Below are 14229 nucleotides of genomic sequence, written 5' to 3'. Positions count from 1 at the left end.
GTCAAGTTTCAACAGTGAGTTTCACCCCACATCAGCCCAGCCAGCATTGCATGGCTTAGTCACAGAAAGAGGACTACTCAATCACATCCAGGAGTTGGCCAACATTTGTCATATAAACAAAACATTTTCTCACATACTTGCCCAAAGGATTCTAGCCACCTGGGTAATCCAGCAACCATCTCTACTTTGCTCCCCTCCCTCCCAATCCATCCCTACAATTTTTTGAAATATGTGATCCATTGTTAATACAGTGCAGACTTTTATCACCTGTACACTTTGATATTTGTAGGAGTGAGCATACTAGCAAATATTATCTTTGGAGGGTTTTTGAGTTGGAGAAGAAGGGTATTTTCTTCTCTTAAACAGACCAAGTCTTCACTGGTGGTAGGGGTGGCTGTAGTTGTTTTTGGTTTTTAAGTCATAACTAGCATTATTGTTTTCATGAATTCTGATTAGATATCCAATCTAATAGACTGAAAATTTTGCACATAAGTCTCAAATTGGCTACATTGAATTACCAGTACTATTAGCTGAAAGTGCACTTCAGTTTTTTAGTGTGCCCATATTAAAGGAAAAGAGAGATCAACTTATGAAAACATTTCTCTTAACTAAGTTAGCATCATCAAGTGATGAACTTATCAGACTGGATAGAGAGCCATTAACATTAAACTGCTAGGCAGCCATGAAAACGAACAAAATGAGTTACTGGGAAGAAGACTGTTAACTAAAAATAAATTAATAAAACAGCCCCTAGTCTTCAGTATTTACTGCACACATAATGGCAGGTTGTTATTTTTACTGACATCGTTCTGAGCCTGTGCACGTTACAGTACCCTAGCAGGAACAACATTGACGGAACTAAAATAGCCTCATTTTCAAGACCTTTGTCTCTACTAAAATTATATTCAAGTTTTTCTCAATTCCCAGTTCAGCTCTCTGAGGAATTACACTCAGTGTGCTGAACTGTAAATAGTGTCCTTACTGTAATAAATCATTCTAATAATTTAAAAGCAAAGCAATGTGGGAAAAAAAAGTAACTAGAAGAGCATCATTAAGAATAAAACCTGGCTGTTTCTAAATCCCTCACATGGTCAGTCATTCTGGTTAGCTCATGCTAAGCATTTTAAATACATTGCATTTAAAAAACAAGCTAAGAAGAAAAAAAATCAAGGTTTATCAGGATACACTTTATGGAAACATCTTTTTTAATGAGAATGTGTAAAGTAGATGATGATCATCTTGTGATGACTCATTATTCAAGCCGAACCATCTCTAATTCAGCACCTCTCCTGTGCTTTTGAATGATACGTTAATTGTTTAAAACTTCATTTTTTAAAAACATCACCTATTGGCATTACTCTTTTACAGATAAACAGCTTTTCAATTCTGACAGATTAGGTTCTCTTCTGTTGTCTTTGGAGGATCTGTCTAACCCAGCCTCTACCTCTCCCATTTCATCTCCTTCATTCTTCTGCTCTATTCAAGCCACATGACCAGTAATTAAAACAGGATGAATCCATTACAGGAGCAACCATCACGACAGAATCACAGAATCACAGAATTGTAGGGGTTGGAAGGGACCTCTAGAGATCATTGAGACCAACCCCCCTGCCAAAGCAGGTTCCCTACACCAGGTCGCACAGGTAGGTGTCCAGGCGAGACTTGAATTATCTCCAGAGAAGGAGACTCCACAATTCCCCTGGGCAGCCTGTTCCAGTGCTCCGTCACCCTCACCGTGAAGAAGTTCTTACGCACATTCGTGCAAAACTTCCTATGCTGCAGCTTATGTCCGTTTCCCCTCGTCCTGTCTCCACGTACCACTGAAAAGAGACTGGCCTCACCACTATGGCCGCCACACCTCAGATATTTATAAACCTGGATCAGGTCCCCTCTCAGTCGTCTTTTCTCAACGCTAAACAGACCCAGTTCACTTAGCCTTTCTTCATAGGGGAGATGCTCCAGGCCCTTCACCATCTTTGTGGCCCTCCGCTGGACTCTTTCCAAGAGATCCCTGTCTTTTTTGTACTGGGGAGCCCAGAATTGGACACAGTACTCCAGATGAGGCCTTACCAGAGCAGAGTAGAGGGGGAGGATCACCTCCCTCGACCTGCTGGACACGCTCTTTTTAAAGCACCCCAGAATGCCATTGGCCTTTTTGGCCACGAGGGCACACTGCTGGCTCATGGCCAACCTGTCGTCCACCAGGACGCCCAGGTCCCTCTCTGCAAAGCTCCTCTCCAGCAGCTCATCCCCCAGCCTGTTTTGGTGCATGCAATTATTCCTCCCTAGGTGTAAGACCCTACACTTGCTTTTGTTGAACCTCATCCGGTTTCTTACTGCCCAGCTCTCCAGCCTGTCCAGGTCTCACTGAATGGCAGCACAGCCTTCAGGAGTGTCAGCCAATCCTCCCAACTTCATATCATCAGCAAACTTGCTGAGGGTGGCCACTATCCCCTCATCAAGGTCATTGATGAAGATGTTGAACAAGACCGGACCCAGCACAGACCCCTGGGGGACACCACTGGTCACAGGTCTCCAGCCAGAGTCTGCACCACCAACGACGACCCTCTGCGCTCTGCCAGTCAGCCAGTTCTCAACCCACCTCACTGTCCACTCGTCTATCCCACACTTCCTCAGCTTTGTTATAAGGATGTCGTGGGAGACAGTATCAAATGTCTTTCTAAAATCAAGGTAGACTACATCTACCGCTCTTCTCCCATCTATCCAGCATGTGACAGCATCATAGAAGGCCACCAAGTTGGTCGAGCACGACCTCCCCTTGGTGAACCCATGCTGACTACTCCTGATAACCTCCTTTTCTCCCAGTTGTCTGGAGATGGTATCCAGTACAAGCTGTTCCGTCACCTTTCCAGGGACAGAGGTGAGGCTGACAGGCCTATAATTACCCGGATCTTCAGGTGATAAAAGAGTAGGAACAAGAGGAACCCAGTACAGAGAGCCGGGAATAATAAGGAACATTTAAAATTGTATTTCTTCCCTTCCCCACGCTAACCAGCTTCTCCTTGTACATCCGTGAACTCTGACACTAGAATCTCATTTTAGGATTTATCCTGCTTCCAGGAATAGCCTTCCTCAAACCAGGTGCTCATGCCTGTCTTCAACAGTGTTCTTACAAGAATGAAAGTCTCTTCATCCCTTTCCCCACATATTGAGCTCTATACATATAAAATCCACTCGCTGACATCTTGTTTTTTTCTGACTTTTAGAATGTTACTTCAAAAAATTTTATGTTCCGTGGTCAGTACTATATGGGCCAAGTACAGCTATTCTATACATTGTTTCTGTTTTCAGCCTATTGCACAGTTTGTATGCCATTTCCTCAGGATCAGACTCTCTGAAACATTGGACATTTGCTCCTTACACATTTAGGGAAAATCTGACCACACAAATATAGCCTCCATTATGGAACCATCTATGTACAAAATGCCTACATCTTTTATGATACAGAGGAGATATCTATGTACACATGAAGAGGAAAAGCTCTTCTGAAAAAAATACGCTCATGAGAGTCCTCTCTTGAGAAGAATCCTCCCATTTCTTCAAGGAAGGAAAGATCTATATTTCCGTAGCACCATTTTTTTTCTCACCACTTCCCATAACAAAGCAAGAATTGATGTTTGCAACCCATAATAAAAAACAATACAGCAATGAAAAAATATATCCATTTGACACAAAATTACCCATCATTCTCACAAGAAAAAGAAAAGAAAAGAAAAGAAAAGAAAAGAAAAGAAAAGAAAAGAAAAGAAAAGAAAAGAAAAGAAAAGAAAAGAAAAGAAAAGAAAAGAAAAGAAAAGAAAAGAAAAGAAAAGAAAAGAAAAGAAAAGAAAAGAAAAACCACAAAACACAGAGCACAAGTTTCTCTCACCACTTCTGGACATCTCAGTCAAGAAATTCAGGGTCAGGCTATATTAAATGCATGGCTGTATGATTTACTGCAAGGTGTAATATACACACACAAATTTATAGTATTTTGGCTAAGAAGCGGTGAGTTTCTGAACTATAAAACACCACGGTGACATCTAGAAACTACTCAAACCATGTGTTCTACATAAGTCTGGCTGGTAAGCTGTTCTGGTCCTAAAAATATTATTATGTTTTATGTTCTCTCTTGTTAAATTTACTGTCACATATTTATCATATCAGTGTAGGACTGATGCTAACACTTCGCCTTTGATGGCCTGCACCAAATTGAATGAAAGATGCAAGTTAGAAAAAAAAAAAAAAAAAAAACAGAATTGCAACATATTCGGTACCTTGCAAAGAAGCAATTGAAGTAAAATAGAAGTAAAATAGTCTGAGTTGATCTAACGGCTATACAGCATCATAAAATGAACGTTCTGAAATTTCAACAAATTCTAGAGATTTATCATGCTCATACTAGTCAGCAAAGCACTGACATTTTTCCCTACTTTTGTTTTTAAATCATACCCATAAAAAAAACTGAATGCAGGCAATTTGTATTGTAAATAGAAATTTTTAAAAAATTCCTACCAAGAATATATATTTTTTTCTAGATTACTTCAGAAGAAGTTACAGCAACTTGATAAATGACATTATTAGGAAGTACCTTACAAAGGATAACAGAGATGATGAACTAACTGCTATTTGTTGTTTCCTTCAGAAATTTATACTACAAACTTTAGTTCAACTTTGTCAGATCAACTTTATCCAATTCAATATAGTTCTCCACGATGCATCTGCCTGACCGGCCCAAGAAGTGCAGGACACCCGATTGCCTGACTGCCATCTGACTGCCACAACCCAGCCACTAATAATTTCTGGAGTGGCTGTTCCTGTAACAAAGGGTTTCTAAAGTCTCATGCAAGCTGTGATCAAGTCCTTTCAAATTTTCCTCTGCTTCTCTGGAGCTGGAGGAGCCTTATATACTCCAACCTAAATCAGACTCCTGCTTGGTCGTGGCACTGATTCATGACTATAAGACCAAGTGGGCTTATAGCTCTATGCCCTAAATAATAAACAACTGCTACAGACAATAAAGTGCATGAACGGCACAATATAAAACTCTACCTTTACTTTAGCCTCTCATTTATGAGGTAGCTATGCTTGGAAACCTTCCTTCCAACACTGCTCATCTGATTAAATAGCTGAAGACAACAGAGAAGAGAAATAGTGCCACTAAGTAATTAAACTCCACTAATTTATGACATCCAAATTGTCTTTTCTCTATGAGCATGTGGGCTATCCATAAATTATTATGGATTTTTTGACATGATAAACCCCAAAATCATTTTTATGTTAAACTATCTTACCAACTTATTTCAGCAATAAAGTATACTGAAACTACTTTTTGTGTTCACTTTTCTCCTGGTACATACTACATTTGAAAAAGCAGTTCACTAATGACAATATCAACCCTGTTCTTGAAGTGTCATCTGAGGGAGAATGAAAGGAGGCAAAATTTCTTTCCTTTTCCACCAGTGCAGATTCAAAATAAGTAGGATGATAAATCTAATTTGCACTTTTACAAAAATAATCAAGACCAGGATTTGTTCAAGTGGGAGTAGCAAAGTAGGACATTAAAATCAACTTACCAATCACATTCCATCTCTGTGAGCCACAATTCTGCCTTAATCCATAGAAAGCTTGACCTGCTGGATATGAAGCAATATATTTTCACCTATGATAAAACCTTTTTTCTCCTTTACAACAGGTTAGCAAGCCAAAGATTTTTTTGCAGAGGAGCATCCCCAAACTTTCTTTTAGCTTTCCATTACAATTCAAATACTTTCTTATAGCTTAGATTTTTCAATCAGCTGCCTATCTTGTTTTAATTTCACAGAGAGTTCACTGAGATTCATATAGTTAGGGTGCCAACGTTTGGTTCTAAAAAGGATCACATAAAAAATTACAAAAACCCTAAGGATTAATGATTTTTAAAAAATTGCACACACAATTTCAGACAGTGCCCTCTGAACAAACCTGATAAGATTAGAAAGCACAACATTGCTTCCTTTTTTCTTTACTTTCAGTGTTTTTCTTTGCTCTTTTCTAAGAGCTTTTCTCACAGAGTACATTCAAAAGAAGGAAAGGAAAGGAGGGGACACAGAAGGAAGTAGTGAGGACTGTAAGGGAGATAAGAGGGCTACGTTCTGCCAGTAGTGCATTAATTGCATTTTTTTCTGTAAAGCAAAATCAGCCCTCTGAAAATCAGAGCAGTCTTCTTGTATTCATACATACTAACTGAGATTTGGCACAGTTTTACTGAAACATCTTGAACTTTACAACAAAATAAATTAAACTCTCTAACAGCCTGCACTTGAAAGTAAGCAAATATTAGTGATATTCAACCCTCATTAATGCATGTAAACCTATTTTCAATGTTAATATTGTACTTTAAAAGAAAATAGGTCAAGTTTCCACTCATGCTTGCTTTCGTGCTAGTTGAAAATTATGTAACATGAAATTTTCTTTTCTATAAGATGACACAATATACACAGTCTACATCTTTAGGTATACAAAGTTGTAATGCTCTATATTAATTATCTCTAAAGTGAAGCACAAAACTGAATCCATCTTTACTGACTTAAATTGTTTCACAGGCTCCACTTAGGTAGCACAAAAGATCAGTCTTCATGGTAAGCTGAGAAAAGAAACGCAAGTCAAGGAAGTTTAACCTATGACACCAGCCATTGATTTTTCACTCAATCTGTATTAACACTGGCCTTCTTATATTTGCCTTGGTCATAGGGGTGTAGGGAAGTCCACTATATCAGAATGAGGTCAATAAGAAAAAGCTTAATCCCATTTCCACTCGAGTGAGTGACAAAGCTTCTATTAACTACCATTAATATGATAGGAAGTTATAGCGATGCCTGAATGGCTCTGGGTGAGGATTAGGAGCATCAATATTTTAAAATAAAAAAAAAAAAGAGAGGAAAAAAGCAGGCAGTTGGAAGATTTGAGGGAGGGGATTATTTCTGTGGTTTTGTTTGCTTGTTTTGAGAGAAGCTGGGTTGACACGTAGCCAAGTGCAAACAAGAAAGTATAAACTAACATTGCATTGTATGCCACAGGGGAAAAAATAAAAGACAACATTTGGTTTTAAAATGCATCAAGAAATTTCCACAGGAATAATGCTGTCATAGCACACTTGCATGGTAGAAAGAAGAAAGAGATGCAAAACAGAATAAACTATTGGGGAAGAAGAAAATTTGTAACGGGCCAATTAAAGATCATCAAGTTTCTGATAATGTCTGCAAGCAAATTGCCTTGCTACACACTTGCACCTTTATATGAGAGAAGTGTTAGTACCTTCAACTGATTTGCATCAGTTGCTTGCTATTGTAATTTTTTTTAGGGAACATTTCAATCATTAAAACAGATGAGCTCAAAAACATCTGGACAACGCTCTGCAGCTCAGCTCAAATGCATCCACTGCTTTTAAACAAACAATAAAAAGCTGTTTTTTTCCTCCCTATTTATGAGCTACACATCACTTTCTTTGCCATTAACTTAGTTCTGCATCTTGAATAACTTCGAAGTAAAATTTACATTAGGTCCTTGGAAGGAGTCAAACTGTCTTTTTAATTAAGAGGAGGAGAAAATAAAATCAGTTTCTTTGCTTCCTGGATGTACAGAGGAGGGTCTCTACTTGCTTTCCCCTGGAGCTGTACAAGTTCTGTAGGCATCAGGCTACTCCCAGGAGCAAGGAGGTCTGAGCAGGCTCTGCTCTAGTATCAGCTTTATCTCAGATGGTCTTCACAGCCTCTTCCTATGAGGATTTCAAAACATCTTAAAAGATGAGAGTATGAAGACAATGATAGCAATGGCATGTTTGCTCCACTTTTAACAAGTATTTGCTAGAAACAGAAATAAAAATCTTTTTTTTTAACGTGTTAAGATCCATAATATCTTTAAGAGAATTTTTCAAAATGCTTTTTTCATATATAATGCCTGTGTGGATATACATATATATTTGCATTTTTGATTAAAGGAAGGTTTATGAATCAAACTCACTGTAACAAAGTTATATAACATTCAATCATTGATACATATAATCATTTAGGTAAAAATTTATCTTGAAAATTTGCACACTAAATTTAGTGCATGATGTGTTTCTTTTAATTTCAAAACTTGTACTTTCCTCATGTACAGAGCCAAAATATTATTTTCTTTTTTGATCAACATGGAGTTCATGACTCAATCTTCTCCTTGCTTTTTCTTTTCAGAATATCACCACCTTCCAGTGCACAGCACTCATACTAATGAGATGAAACTTCTCTGAATGAATTCTATCAGATATGCTTGGTGCTCTGCTTGTCAGCAATATAATGCGTAAATTACACAAACCAGCATTCAATTTTTTGTTGAAGAATTAAAACTTCAAAAAAAGTAGCTTGATTAGCTACTTTTATATGAGCTATTCAGCATGCAGTGGTATTCCATTTTCCTCTTAAAGTTGTCCTGTGCTTATGATACATCTGTAATTCTATTCTCCCACAAACTAAATATACTCAGCTTCAGGTTATTACTGCAGGACATCCAAAACAAGACATTAATTTCCTGTTTCAAGTATGGGAAACAGATACAGCTCAGATATTACACTGCCTCTAAGGATGCTGACAGATTAAGGTGGCACTCAACCCCTGTGCAATGTCCTGATGAGCCACTCATGATGAGCTACACAGGGCAAACCTGGATATCCCAGCAGACAACCTGCTCTATCTCAGGGAATATACAGACACCAGGAAGACCCAACAACTGTATGAGACCCCCTTCTCAGTGGATTCCAAGGGACTGGGCTCCTCAGGGACATCCCACTAGCACATATTTCGAGAGACATCCCATGAGGCTGCCTCTCTTTTAATCCAGCCCATAGGGTGATCAAACCCTATGACAGAGGGATTATTGCTTCATAGCAGAAGTGCATCATGAGACAGCTAATCAAAAACAAGGCTAAAGCTACAACATGTGGAAAGGTGAGCTCTTGATTTGGGTTTAGCTTTAATTTTTCCATGCTATACAAGCCAGCACACCCTGTTGTAGTGATCACCTGCAAGGTAAGTTTCCACTTTGCTCTCTTTCCTAGCCATAAAATACTGTGAAGCACTAGATACGGATGATTTCTTTTATCCAGCACACTAGGAGACTGCTGGTAATTCATTTGCAAAGAAATCAGAAATAATATTAATAAATGCAGCGTTAATGAACTTTGAGAGGGGATCTGATAAATGTGTATAGATATCTAAGGTGCGGGAGGCAAAAGGACGAGGCCAGACTCTTTTCAGCGGTGTGCGGTGATAGGACAAAGGGAAATGGCCACAAATTGATGTAGGAATTGCCACACAAACATGTGTAAGAAATTCTTCACAGTGAGGATGACAGAGCACTGGAACAGGCTGCCCAGGGAGGTTGTGGAGTCTCCTTATCTGGAGATATTCAAAACCCGTCTGGATGCCTACCTGTGCAGCCTGCTGTAGGGAGCCTGCTTTGCAAGGGAGTTGAGTTCGATGATCTCTGGAGGTCCCTTCCAGCCCCTACAATTCTGTGATTCTATGATCTAATCACAATATATTCTTTTAAAATGGAATTTAACATAAATGAAAAGTTGAAAGACTGAGGATTCAAGTTCTACTTAGAACATACAGAATGGCATGAGGTTTCAAAGGCTGTTTCCAGGGATAACAATCCAGGCATCATTATCTGCAGTCTTTTGAAAAACAAAACAACAATAAAAAAACCATTAAACCAACTACTCAAACCCAAGAAATTAGCTAGTGGGATGGTTTATCTAGTTTATGCTCACCAATGAGCTCCGTTTCAACACATGTCCCCAAGGAAATGAAATTACACAACCAAATTTCTTCCCTATGTTTTCCCAACCCCAACAAAAAAAAAACCAAAAAACAAAAAAACCTCATCAGATTACAGTAGATTTAAACCTGAAATTCTTTAGCACAACAAGCCATTGTTAAAGAAACAACATTTCTTGCGTAGTGTATAGGAATTTAATTTGTACAAAAGACAGAAATTGTAAGAAACCTTCAATCAAACCCTTGTGCTAACAATTTAAAAGCATTTTGCAATAGATCCAAAGAAGAATGCAAGAGCAGCTGCCCGTGAAGTTACTGAGAATAAATTTTATTTTATATTATTTTTTAAATACAATCAAATAGGAAGTAGTCTTACTAAGCAACATTTGGATTTCGTAGTGTGTAATCGGGAATGCTTCATTACCTCTAAGCTCCGAAGTGATTGCAGTGTTTTGGAATGATGTTATAAGAAGACAGACCTTGTTAATTCACTATCAGACTCTGAGAAACATTGCAAGTTAACACATTTGAATAAATAAGCAAACAGAACAGAAGTAGGGGGAGAAAATCAGCTCTGCATTTCAATCACCAGAGGCTAGAGAGAAGATACAATTGCTCAAGGTACCAAAGGCACATATGTTCAAAACTTTTTACTACCATATTAATGATGATATATAGTATCGTAGGTAAACTCAAGTAAGTTGCAGTGGTTATCCACACTGCTGCTGACGTTGTAAAGCGAGAGTGAGCGATTTGAAATGCGAACGGTTCTTAAAAGACCGTCAGCCATGAACTGCTAAGTACTTTCTTTAGGTAAGATAATTAACGATGCTAAAAAAAAAACTCAAAAAATCTAGATGATTTAAGGAAGCAGCAACAGAATATTTCAGTTTCTGCCTTTTCTCCCATATGAGCTTGTATATCATTTCAGAAATATAAAATTTTAAAAGCTTAACATGCACTCTAAGCAATGGTAATTTTTAAGACACCTTCTTTCAAGGTAAAGAGGATCATTTGTAGTGTCCCTTACTATCAGATTTCAAAATCCAGTCACAGATGTGCATACTGGCTCTTCAGTGTTTCAAAACAGACATACGAAGGAATTGTGGAAACAATAATTTAAATAAAGGCAAAGGGGCTGATATTGTGAAATCCACTGAACAATTTCATTTATAGCCATTGGCTAAATCCATTATAGATGCTGGCAGCTTTTGATCTATGTATTATGTTTTGGTGAATAAATGCCATTACGTATTTATCCTTTACAGAGCAAAGCTTTTATTTTGTGTATAAATCTGTGTTTAATGAGCCTTGAAAGAGATGATTGCTAAATAACAGCCTGCTGCATTCAAGCTCAACTGACTCCAATTATATTGTTTATAATTATATAATTGTACAATATAATGTGTGTCCAACAATCCCTGTGTTTTATTACTGCACAGCATTATGACACTGATGTAAATCACCTTGCTACTTTCACAGCCAGCCCCTTACATTTTGCTTACTCAGCCAACGCAAATGCACACAAACTGCACTTCAGACTGTTGGATTTATCAAACCAACTTACCAGCATCAGCATAAATATGAAAATAATGAAATTGGTCAACGCACAAAGCAGAAAGGGGAAAGAAAGGCACTATAGATAAAAATAAAGGAAAAAAAAAATTATTTCAAAATCATACCTGATGCTTTAAAATCCCCTTTCTTAGGGTGTTTCTTGACAGCAGATGCTTCTGAATACATGGCCCATCCAAAAATTCCCACGAGAGCGCATGCAAGGCATTGGCATGTAATATTTGTTGCATTGTTCTTTCTGATACTGCTACATAGGAAGAATTTGCCATAATGGCACTTAAAATAATTCCTGCTGGAGAAATTCTAGTCCTAAAGTCATACAGAAAACCTCTTTCAAATTTGCAGGGATGGCATTCCTTTGTTTTACACTGCTTTCTGGGCACACCTTCCAACAGCAGTGATCCAGATGAACTTAGTGGCCTTTTCCAATGTTAATGATTCTATGCAAACCTCTGTTTCGAAATGTAACATAAAGCCCTCTGCCACTCCCCTCCATTCTCTTCAAGCACTCCACTTGCACCATACTATTTCCCAAACTCTAAAGCCTCTGCTTAGAGTTGGTCCAAGCCTACCACTTTCACATGCTGAATTTTGTCTCTATTATCTGAAACAAGGACGTTTGAAGGTTTCCAGTCTCCTTAGATGGCAAGATGTTGAGCCCGTAAGAGCGAGCTTTGTGCATAGGGCTGCACATCCTCTGAGTCGCCTCAGTCTCTACTTCTGCCTCATCAACATTTAAGCACCTCTGAGACTCCTGTTTGTTGTGCCTCTCATTGCACTTTATGACTGAAATCACCATCTGAAATCTACTACTATTATTTTAACAGCTTGGACAATTTCCCAAGTTGGAATATGTTGGTTTACAGCTATGATTATTCTTTTCACTGTTTCTAATAAAACCAAAGCAAACACTTTTCCAAGCCAATTAGCTTCACTGTTGCACAGCAGTTTCTAAGCAGTCCTTTAAATAGAACCAGTAACTACAGAAAAACAACACACCTGAACTTCTCTTAGTTTTAGATGCTGTTTTGTAAATGAAGACTAAATTAAAATCTAATTACTACAATTATGATGTTATTTTAAAACAATAGGCACATCATTTTCTTCTATCTCGAGGAAATGTTTCACCATTGTTTCTCAAATCTACTTTTATATGCCACCTCTTCAATGTATTGCCTTAATACAAATCTCTATAGGGCATTGAATAGAAGTGAGCAAAATAAATCCTCTTAATAAATTACATTCTCAAAATGATGCTAATCCATTTTTTAAAAATCAATATACAGATTACATCTCATAATAGAACTCAGGTAGTTGATATGTGATCACCGCCTCTCTGTTTTGAAAAACAGATTATCACAGCAAGAAATACCACACCAAGGAGATCCCATCACAGAAATGATACTTATACGGATATAAGCCTGCATTTAGATTTAGCAAATCATTTCCTACATCTAAAAAAGATTGTTAAATAAAATGAAAATCAATTAAATTAAACCAATCAATGCTCGAGGGCAGAGGGTGAAAGGTGCAGGAAAGAACCAGCCCATGGATTGCTGTGCAACTACAGCTCCAACCGAGCACTTCCAAGAAGCCTGAGAGTGGCTGTGGAGCCACAGGGAAAACATCGTGCTGTCAGCGTAGGCCACAGCACTATTTATATTCCCAGCACAGAGACCTGCATCCCCAGATCTACACAAAGGCACTGACCCAGTTTCTAGCTCCTGTACTTTCCTAGCTAAGATAGCTTGCAGGTTTTCTCAGAGCCCTCCCAAGGCACTCTTCCTCTTCCAAAGGGAGCCTCTGTGCACCTGGTCTGATTTACAGGCATCAAACTGTTGAAGTTGTCAAATCAGAGATTTCTCATATTCAGAGACCTTGCATTTGCCTTCTTGTTTCCAGATCTCTGTGATTAGTTCCATCATGTTTATGAGCTTTTTTTGCAAATAAAAACGAAGGACATTAACAGTTTTTCAAACCACATCTCATGTATTCTCCTCATCCCTTTTTCATGTTACCATGGAAAGGGCAGCAAGAGCACTGCAAGATCCACAGTAGAAAGAAATGACATGTCAAACTCAGGTTCCTTGGATACATCACCAGGGAGCAACTCCAGATGCCTGATGATGATGTCCAGTGCGTTTTTGCCTTTTAAATGAGTGGGCTCTTGAAGAGTTCTCACCTGGCTTGATTTAAAGCACTAAATTAAGTGCCAGCAATGCAGAGAGGAACTACTTGCTGCCAGTGTAAGGCGAGGGTATGCACAAATTTAGAGCTGATAAAGGAGGCAGAACATGCCAAGCAAAAATCTGTTGCTTGCTGTTCAGAAAAAAAAAAAATAAAAATCATTGGTATCAAAGAATGCCGTATCTTAAATTTTATGTCAGTTTTCTTTTACATATATACTACAAGGGCTGCTTTGAAGGTAATGCCTCCTACTTTATGATGTTGGCCCACGATGTCAGAGGTGAATGTTGGTGGTATGGCAGTAGAGGTTGAACCTTCCCACCAATATTCCCTTATACTTTGTTGCCGTGTGACAGATGGCAGCAGTGGGGCAGTCTGATAGAACAGCATCTGACAAGGAAATGTGGATCTGCAATGGTGTGCCTCTGAATTCCTCTATGTGGAAAAAAAGACACCCATTGATATTCAACACTTGCTGAACATGGATGGAGACTGAAGATGGATGTGAGCACAGTGAGGCAGTGGGTGGTGGTTTCAGCAGTGGTGACAGAGGGTTACTTCCCCTGCTGCAGATCTTTATGAGTGCAGCATGCAGGCTCTTGTTCATTGCTGTTGAAAATGCATAGGTGATTATTACGTGGAAAAACAGACTTCATAGCTCACAATTTGA

General features: G+C 38.5%; 1 protein-coding gene across 10 annotated transcripts in view; it reads right to left on the bottom strand.

Moving 5' to 3' along the window:
* LOC100547566 (poly(rC)-binding protein 3-like) overlaps positions 1-14229 on the bottom strand; it is a 472557-nt gene that overhangs the window by 282087 nt on the left and 176241 nt on the right. For 2 of the 10 annotated variants that reach the window (XM_085220564.1, XM_085220567.1), the window contains exon 2: positions 5577-5636. The exons of the other annotated variants lie outside the window; for them this stretch is intronic. The gene's annotated coding sequence lies outside the window, so the exon portion shown is untranslated. The remainder of the gene's footprint in view (positions 1-5576; positions 5637-14229) is intronic. 10 annotated transcript variants of the gene reach the window in all.

The sequence above is a fragment of the Meleagris gallopavo genome, chromosome 3 (genome assembly GCF_905368555.1).
Source record: "Meleagris gallopavo chromosome 3, MGAL_WU_HG_1.1, whole genome shotgun sequence".
Classification (NCBI taxonomy): domain Eukaryota; kingdom Metazoa; phylum Chordata; class Aves; order Galliformes; family Phasianidae; genus Meleagris; species Meleagris gallopavo.
This window is presented reverse-complemented; position numbering and strand designations above follow the sequence as displayed.